The sequence below is a fragment of the Poeciliopsis prolifica genome, unplaced genomic scaffold (genome assembly GCF_027474105.1).
Source record: "Poeciliopsis prolifica strain line A6 unplaced genomic scaffold, Auburn_PproV2 SCAFFOLD020, whole genome shotgun sequence".
Classification (NCBI taxonomy): Eukaryota; Metazoa; Chordata; class Actinopteri; order Cyprinodontiformes; family Poeciliidae; genus Poeciliopsis; species Poeciliopsis prolifica.
Window position 1 is genome coordinate 949,730 of NW_026562395.1, and position 9,416 is coordinate 959,145.

The following is a 9,416-nucleotide window of genomic DNA, read 5'->3' on the forward strand; positions in this document are numbered from 1 at the left end:
TTTTTCTCTATCTCTTTTAACCTCTTTTAAGTACATGCACTCGCTCCTGCTTACATAATGTATGGTGCCCCACAGAAAAGTGACATCAAAATAGTTATGAGTTTGAACTCTTGTAGTTTTATTAATTGTGTACATTATGATTTTAGAAAGCTTTGCTTTGAAAATATATTTTTATGGACTTGTTCTACATTTTCCAAATTATTGTATTTAGACATGGAGGAGGACCTAGAAGCCTTCCTTCGATCAAGGCATGTTACGGAAGAAGACATAAATCAGATGAAAGCGGATAAGGTGATGACACATTCAGTTATAAAGTTTATAGTAAGACTACACCTTGTTTAATTAAAAGTGTATACAGTTTTTGTACAAAAATTATGTTGGGTCATTGTGTTGAAATTGAAGTAAACTTCAAGATTGTTCTCCTGAAAGGGAAATTCTTCTCCAAATATAATTACTATACAACAGGGGTGGGCAACTCCAGGCCTTAAGGTCTGGTGTCCTGCAACTTTTAGATGCATCTCTATTTCAACACACTTGAGTCAAATAATGAGGTCATCAACAAGACTCTGGAGAACTTGACTGCTCTTAGGAGGTGATTCAGGTATTTCAATGAAGTGTGTTGGGCCAGGGAGACAGATAAGAGCTGCAGGAGAACGGCCCTCGAGGACCAGGATTGCCCACCCCTGCAATACAGCATGATGCTACACATAACACAATCATATATGATACAATATGAAAATGCTACACAGTATTTACTAAAGTTTTCCTGCATCAAGTATAAAAGTCCTTATTGCATTCTATAAATTTTCATATCTAATTGCAGATTGACAGAGGCGTCATTTGTGTCATGGAAGATGAAGACTTTGCCAGATATGTCCCTTCATATGGCGATCGTTTGGCTGTTGTGTCATTTTGTCGACAGAGGGAAGCAAATTTTGACAAGGAAGGCATTTTAAATAGAATTAGACAAACGATTGAGACAAGGAGGATGACAAGGAAAAAACATGTTGAAGTACCCCAGCAAACAACTGTGCGAAATTATGGCTCGATGGCAAGACCTAACAACAATAATGCAGAAAAATGAGTTGAAGTGGGATGGCTGCACTGTCAAAGTGGGGATTTTCATCAAGTTAGGTCCAAGTTTGGAGGTGGAACCAGACATCTTGTACTTGAGAGAAACACCACTGTGTCAGAAGTCCTGAACATTGCAAAAGAGTTGTTTTTTCAATTTCCAATTTTGTATAGTTTCCAGAATTGTAATAACCGCCAGTTGCGATTAGACCAGTAGTTAGTTTTCACATTTGTTTTAATAAAGTTCTGTCACGCAGCTGAAATTTTATCAAGATATTTTAATAGTACACTTGTTTGCAGACAAAAAACTTGCAATAGAACCAAATTTGGAGTTTGACTAATTGATCAAAATACATTCATTCTTTACCCTTTCATTTGTTGGTAAGCACAATGTTACGGTGGCCCTGAGGTGCAAAACACAACAACATTAACGAAAACACAACAACATTAACAAAAACACAACAACATTAACAAAAACACAACAACATTAACAAAAACACAACAACATTAACAAAAACACAACATTAACAAAAACACAACAACATTAACGAAAACACAACAACATTAACAAAAACACAACAACATTAACGAAAACACAACAACATTAACAAAAACACAACAACATTAACAAAAACACAACAACATTAACAAAAACACAACAACATTAACAAAAACACAACAACATTAACGAAAACACAACGGAAGAGGTAGGTCCCAGTGGGAGACCTAAGAAGTCGCTGATTGGACGACAGGTCGTTTCTCTTTTGAACCGGAAGTTATTCTGGCTTTAACTTGATTGCTAAAAACATGAATGTTCTCAGTGATCCAAACCTCAGTACCGTTATTCGGGAATATTTTGAGTCAGGATATACATACGAGGTGATACTGGACATGCTCCAGACCAACCACGAAGTGTCGGTTAGCCTGCGTTCTTTAAAGGCTCATTTGAAAGTAGCAGGGCTGCATAGACGAGGCAACTACTCTCCACTTTCTGACGTGAGACGTGCCATTATGACCGAGCTTAGAGGACCAGGCCAATTATTTGGCTATCGGACCATGTGGCAGGTTCTCAAACAAAAAACAACCTGCGTGTCAAACGTGATGTTGTAATGAGACTGCTGAGGCAGCTGAATCCTCAGGGCATCGCTCTGAGGACTCGCAGGAAGTTTACCAGACGCACGTACCACTCTATGGGGCCCAATTACATATGGCATGTAGATGGCTACGACAAACTGAAGCCATTCGGCTTGGCCATCTCAGGATGCATTGATGGGTTTTCTAGAAGAATGATGTGGCTTGTTTGTGGGGCAACAAACAATCCCTCTGTCATTGCCCAGCATTACATAAACTGTGTCAAGAGTCTTGGCGTAATACCAATGAGACTGCGAACAGACCTAGGCACAGAGAACGGGACTATGGCAGCAGTACAATGTACCCTCCGGCATGCGCATACGGATTATTATGCTGGATCATCAAGCCACAGTTACGGATCATCCACAGGGAATCAACGCATCGAGTCATGGTGGTCTTCTTTCAGGAGAGGAAGGTGGGTACATCTGTGTTTTTCAGATGTGAAGTACAGCGAAAGCTGATCACAGTGTAAAGTCCATGTAAGCATAAAGTCTGAGTTTAAACGGATTTATAAAGTACGTCCAAACTCTTTGTGTGAAAAACAAGGTTCTGGTGATTATAGCAACATACACGTAAGTCAGATGTCAGTGAAGCAAATTTTTCTAGTTAGGCAGGTTTAAGCTTGTGATTTGTTTATTGTTGTCATGACAACTTCATAGGAAGTGCCTATGGAGTTGACAGTCACATGGCTATCGTGTTGCCAGGTAATAAGTGAATTTGTTTCAAACATTTATTTTCATAAGGCTTTTGCAATTTTTTTGTCCAAGTTATAATTTTTCATTGTTTGGTATCAGATGTTATACAAGTTTTAGTTTGCACGTGGAAAAGTAGGGCGCGATATTCAGTGTGACATACATTTATAGCATGCTTTCAATGTTATGGACATGGAGAAGGACAATTTGTTTTTATCATTTTAATATGAAAAAGAACAGAACCGTTTCTAATTCAATTTATCCTCAGGTCTCAGTTTTGGATGGACTTGTTCGGAGATTTAAGAGACTCTGGAAACTTCAACGGAAGCCATGAGCACCAGTGCTTGCTCAGATTCTGCTTCACCAGAGTTCTGCAGAAAGACCTGGATGAATGCAAAGGTCTCTGGAATAACCACAGGATCCGGCCAAGCAGACTTGCATCATGTCCTGGGGGGATTCCTAACGAACTCTATCTCTTGCCTCACAGGTAATTGACATCTTCACAAATAGAAATAATGCTTGACATTACATAACAATGCAGAAGTGTTGTTAGGACACTTATTATCTATGTACAAGTAACCTATAGCTATTAATGTACACAAAAGTAAGTACACCCTTCACATTTCCGCAGCTATTAAAGTATATTTTGTCATGGGATAACACCAACAATTCACTTTGACACAATGAAAAGTAGTGTGAGTACAGCTTATATGTGAAGGGTGTATTTGCTTTTGTGATACACTGTATAAGCTGTCACTGATAGTGCTCACTATAGCCAGCAAAAAAAAAGACGATTCCAAGTATTTGTACTAAATAGAGAAAACAGCTGTCACAATTCTATTATTAATTATATTCTGACTTTGCAGATATGGATCAAGAGATTGTGGATTTCCTGTTGAGGACAGCGATCTGGATGTTTTCCCAGAAGCAAGTCAGGTGACAGAGTTGTGTGGGGATAAAGACATCGAGGAATACCTACAGGAAGCCATGCAACAACATGGACAACAGCAGTCACAAGACTGGGAGTCAGCAATGGAATTGTATTTATTGCTCAAAAACATTGCGAGGCTGTGAACACAAACAAGCAACATCAAATCTTATATTTTGTCTCCTGTTCATTTTGTTGATATAAAGTGAAAACTTCATTGTTATTCGGAATTAAACTTTTTTTAATACACAAAATTGTGCATTTAGTTTGAACTATGAAGATAAAATCTGACATTACACTCTTAATTAACAGTTTTGAGTATTTGTTTTAACTTGCTAAAAGTTGCGAGAAAGAACATAACAAGAAAAGGTTTTGCAAAACAAACTATTTTTTGGAAACACATTTAACCAAGAAACCATGTTTTTGAATTTTAGTAACATCCAAATCCCGGAGCATTTTGTATTCCAAAGTCCATGTTAGCTCTAAAATCAGCGTAAGATTCCAAAAGTGGCAGTTTAAGTGTGTTTGCACAGGTGTTTGCAATAGGAAAGGGTGAATCACTCAAAAACTCAAGATGTGGGGATGGCATCATGCCTGCTGGTGGAATCGTTGTGAGACCTGTTGCAAACATCAGGACTTCCTCTAGAGATACAGCAGTTGTTTTCTCTGAAAGATGATAAACAATGTAGTTAATAGATAATGCCTTGTACAAATTATTTCTTTTTATTTTTGTTTTCCAATAAAACAAACAATTTTAGAATAACACAATTTGTTCTTACTAATCTTCGCAATCAAGCAAATAATCTGCCCAGAAGACAATTGTTTTGCCCTCCTTTTGCCGCCTGTTGCTTCCTACAGGGCTGAGATCTGGTTGGAACATGGTCTCCAAGTCTGAAGCAGTCAGAGCCTTGGCAGAGAAACATAGGACTGGGGGACAGGACACTGGAATGCTGCTGCAGTGCAGCAAAAAACCAAGACTTGCCAGTCCATCTTTGAATCTGTTAACGATAAGCAATGTACTGTATTGATAGAGTATATATAAAGTCAAAAAGATAAACAAAAATAAAAAGTAAAGCTAATTTTCCACAGTGCTCAAAAGTTATCATTAAAAGTAAAATATAAAATTGAAACTTAAAAAAATGTTTTCATTGTGCAAAAAACGAAATTGTCATGCAACAGTATATTTTTATAAGTCACATTGAAATATTTTTCATGTGCCATGCCTATGATTAATCTGTGTAATGGTGAACAACGATTCAAAACCTGTTGCACATAAAATTCCGAATGGATGATAGAAGTGGTGAAACTCAGAATTTGGCAAGTATTGCTCTGTATATTCTAATATTTCACACAATTTTTCAGAAAAACACAAAAAGATGTGTTACCTACGACAGATTAAAAACAAAAACAATTAAGGAAGGAAGCTGGTTAATTTGATGTCTGATCTACTAATGTCATATCTCTAATCTGATCCCAATTTTTTATACCTAATTAGTTTTTCTTAGTTAATTAGTGTCATGATGTCAGTGGCAGTTGTTCACAGTATTTACATTGAGCATTGATACTCTAGATCAACACTCAATGATCTTGAGTACTGAGCATAGAACTTCAGAATAGTTTTTAATTATTTATAACTATTTATTGATTACCGTTGAATGGCACTGTGGTTTCTGTCAAGGATGTACCATCTGAGATACTCCTCTACAAAAGCTTTCTTCTCAGAAGCCTTCACCCCTCTGAAGCATCCAGCAGTTTGGAACATCCCACTATTTTGCAAAATTACATTTAGCAGAGATTCATCTGAATCAGCTTCCAGGACCTACAAAACAAGCAGTATTCCAGAAGAAGTACAGAACTATAAATTTAAAAACATCTTTGTTATGAATAAAAACATAGCATTAACATTTTGTGTGTTGTAATGTAACATCTGTTGAGACAGGCTGAAATCGGGCCTTTCACAGCAAAAACATTTGTCAAGCTTTGATAAAACAAACTTGGTACTTTGTCATAATCATTTCGTAAACTCAATCTGAAATTAATAATAAATAAAATGAAAATAATCTCCAGTTTGGCATACAATAAATCTATTCCCTATGCCTAGGTAATTTCCTACCTGTTTCAGAACTTTCCCTATCTCCTCATCTTTAACATCTTCAACAGTGGCGCTGAAACTTGGATTCCCTATCATGTAGTTGACCAGGTTCTTTGAGAGAAAATGTGGTGCTGGTCCCCCATGTACAATACATACGGCAATCATCTTTCCTGCTAAAAAATACTCATCTTCCCTGGCAGCTGTTGTACAGAGCACAGAATTACTGTGGGTAATTAAATCTTAGATCTGCTTATGACAAAAACATAAGCTGATTTTTCAGCAAATTTTGATTTTAGAAGTACTACCACTTCACAAACCCAAAAAAATGTCTCACCTCTCGAATTGCACACAATGTAACGACTTTCTGGGGTCCATCAAAGATCGGGCGATTTCTCAGAATGGCCATGAGAAGCGTGAGAAACTCACGCCTCGGGCCACCTGTGTCCAACCCTTCCTCCAACCAGCCAGCATCATCGTTAAATTTGATGAACATGTCATTCTTGTCGGAGTATGTGCTCCTCTGAAAGCCCCGAACAGCTCCATCCCACACATCAGTCCGACATATATTGAACCGGCTGACTTTCTTGTGGTCAATACCCATGGCCAGTTCTGCAATAATATCATGTGGCTGCACATTTGTTTCTCTAGAAAAAAAAATATTTTAAAGCAGTTGACTGATCACACTTAGCATTATGTAATTATGCATGAGCAGGATGCTGGTTAATTTAATACAAAATATTAAAATTACTAACGCATGTTCTTCTGGGGGCAGGTCTTGCTTTTTGTCTTCGGTTAAATATTCAATCCCATCATCATCATCATCATCATCATCATCAATAACAATGGGCTCAAAGAGATTGGTGTAGTCTCTGTGGAGCAAAAACGTGCACACAATATAGATGGAGGGGGGGGAACTTCCAACTGTCCTTCACAAAACATTCCATTTATGTCAGAAGTTATATTTACAACATTCGAAGTAAATAAATGCACTTTAGATGACACAATAGATCTATCAGTATCACCTTGTCATGATGACACAACACACACCCTTCTTCTTTATGACAGAAGCCATTACACACCTGTAACAGGAGCTCTGGACAGGGACACATTCACTGGTGCTTGGATTGTTGCTGTTGTCATCCAAATCCATAACCTGAAAACAGAGAAAAGAGTAAAATGAAACTTAATAATTGACTATTCTACAGTTATTTTTAATTATCAAAATATTTTACTAAAAGGTTTGAGATAAAAATCTGTGGATTGTGGTGTGACATAATAAAAAGTTGTACCTGTTTTACTTCATTTGCAAGTGCAAGATCCCCAACACCATTACTTAAAGGACAATGAAAAAACATATTAATGGGTAATTTGAACATATGAAGTCATATGAAGAAAGCAAGGGTGGTCTAATAATTATTTCCAATCCAGTATATTCAACATTTAAAAACAAGCATCTTGAAAAAAAAAAAAAAACTTCATTGGACATGTTCCCATAACCACATAATTTACAAATATCCACATTCAACATGTCACCAATCCATACTATATGAAATGCAATGAAGGTTATAATACTATTGATACATGTACACACATCATGCTATGATATGTCCCTAAAATATAACTTACTGTGTTTTCTGCCACCTGTTGTAAACGACTGCTCTCATCCATAGGTTCCCATGGCTGAAGAAAATGAAACACAATTTAACATCTTCATAGTCCAATGAAGCTTAGGTAAAATGCGCTTGTTGTGATCACTCAACCAAATAAAAATGACAGACCAAATACATTTGAAGTTGGACTTACCAGTGTATCAGCAAGATCAAAGTCAGAGGATTTTCTAATAACAATCTCTGGGTCAGAATCGGACAAGTCTGACAATTTTCCAACTGCAAAACAAGGGGAAAAAAACAAAACAACTTAACTTCTACTAAGTGATAGTACTGTATTCGGTCAACTATATTACATTGTATCAGAAAGGACAAACATAGCACTGGTAAAAACAAAAAACTGAATGTACCTATCAAGTGTCCAGAAAGTAACTTCACATGTCAGAGCCAATCTATGTACACCTATTACTTTATTGATTCATGCCACTAATGCTTAATTGCACAGCTTTAAGATTTAGATTTATTGCAGTTATTGCAATGTGCCAATGTAAGCGCAGACATCTGAGCTTACCTTCTTCAAAGTCTCTTTTCAAGCAGAGGAAAAGACATATCCTTTGATATGTCTTGCCAACTTCAGCCTTGTAAGCTGCAAGGGTAAAAGGTGTTTGTGTCCCAGGGATATTAATAACCTCTGTCCCATCTGGGTACAGAAGGAGGAAAGGTCCATCTTTGACATCTTTGTTGAAGTCCTTCATTTTTTAATAGCAAGACTGAGGAGAGGTGTGGCAGAGACTTCTGGGTTTGTTGCAACCGAAATGGTTTTTCCACGCCGTGGCTTTAGACAATTGTTCAGAATGGTCATCAATCCAATATTTATCTGAAACAAAAAATTATGTGGAAGATTGAGCAATGTTTTTTTTTTTTTTTAAAGAATAGTAAAAAAAATGTGTTGTTTTTAATTCCTCCTGGCTTATATTACAATAACATGCAAACAGATCCATTAGCTATTCATATCAGTCATTTTCAAGCTTTTACTTTTGAACTACAGATTTGGATACAAACAGAACAATGCTTTGACAACTATTACTCAGTAATTAATCAATAGATGATTTACTGTTTTGACTGATCATGAATTGACAGTTTGCTGTTACTGTTAAACAATTATTCTGTATAGCTGTGCTATGCAGAACTTTCTTTAAGCAAGTCCATTAGTTAAAAGCTGCTTGTTTTGGTTGGAGCCATACCGGACCTACCCTAACTTTCTTTTTGTCCTTTGTTTTAACCCCTTTTTCCCAAGAGAATATTTTTGTCGCTCCTCATTTTTCTTTTTTCTGTATTCAAGGAAGGTGCTGAGGGCTGGTGTAGGGCAGGATGAGATAGTCTGTTGTGCTAGAAGTAAAGCAAAGAAAAAATGTCGCACATCACATTCATGCAAACAGACGATATGTATTACGAACTGAAGTAAAGCTACCACAAGTATAAATTAAGTGCGAGTTCGCTTCCAAAAAGGCGGCTAGCCTGATCGCAGTGCAGCAGAACCAGAACGACACCAATTATCCTAAAAAAAAGTAGTGCCTAAGGCTGTGACGGACCTTACGATATATAGCTAATACAATTCTGCTGTATTATAGCGACTTTGTGTACTTTTAATTGCATTTATAATGAACAACTAAATGACAGTGGACACGGTCTGGAGACCACTAGCGTTAGCAAGTTACTACATCCATAAGAAATATGAATCTTCCTTTATGCTTTTTAACTTACTTGAACATTGTGGAGTATCCGCCATAAAAGTTTCTTCAAGCCTTTTGCCACAATTACTGCAGAAATTTGGTGACGGCTCAACCACCTCCTTTCCACAGTTCGGGCAATACATGACGAATTGACTGTATTCC

At 37.0% G+C, this 9,416-nt stretch overlaps 1 long non-coding RNA gene and 1 pseudogene across 1 annotated transcript; both read right to left on the reverse strand.

Annotated features, from left to right (window-relative positions):
• Positions 1 to 4,600: 4,600 nt before the first annotated feature.
• LOC129369276 (G2/M phase-specific E3 ubiquitin-protein ligase-like) lies at positions 4,601 to 7,582 on the reverse strand (annotated as a pseudogene).
• On the reverse strand, positions 6,728 to 7,253 carry LOC129369087 (uncharacterized). Its single transcript, XR_008606918.1, has 3 exons — positions 7,204 to 7,253; positions 6,994 to 7,067; positions 6,728 to 6,783 (listed from the first exon to the last, which is right to left on the reverse strand). It is a non-coding gene; the product is annotated as an uncharacterized LOC129369087 (long non-coding RNA).
• Positions 7,583 to 9,416: the final 1,834 nt, after the last annotated feature.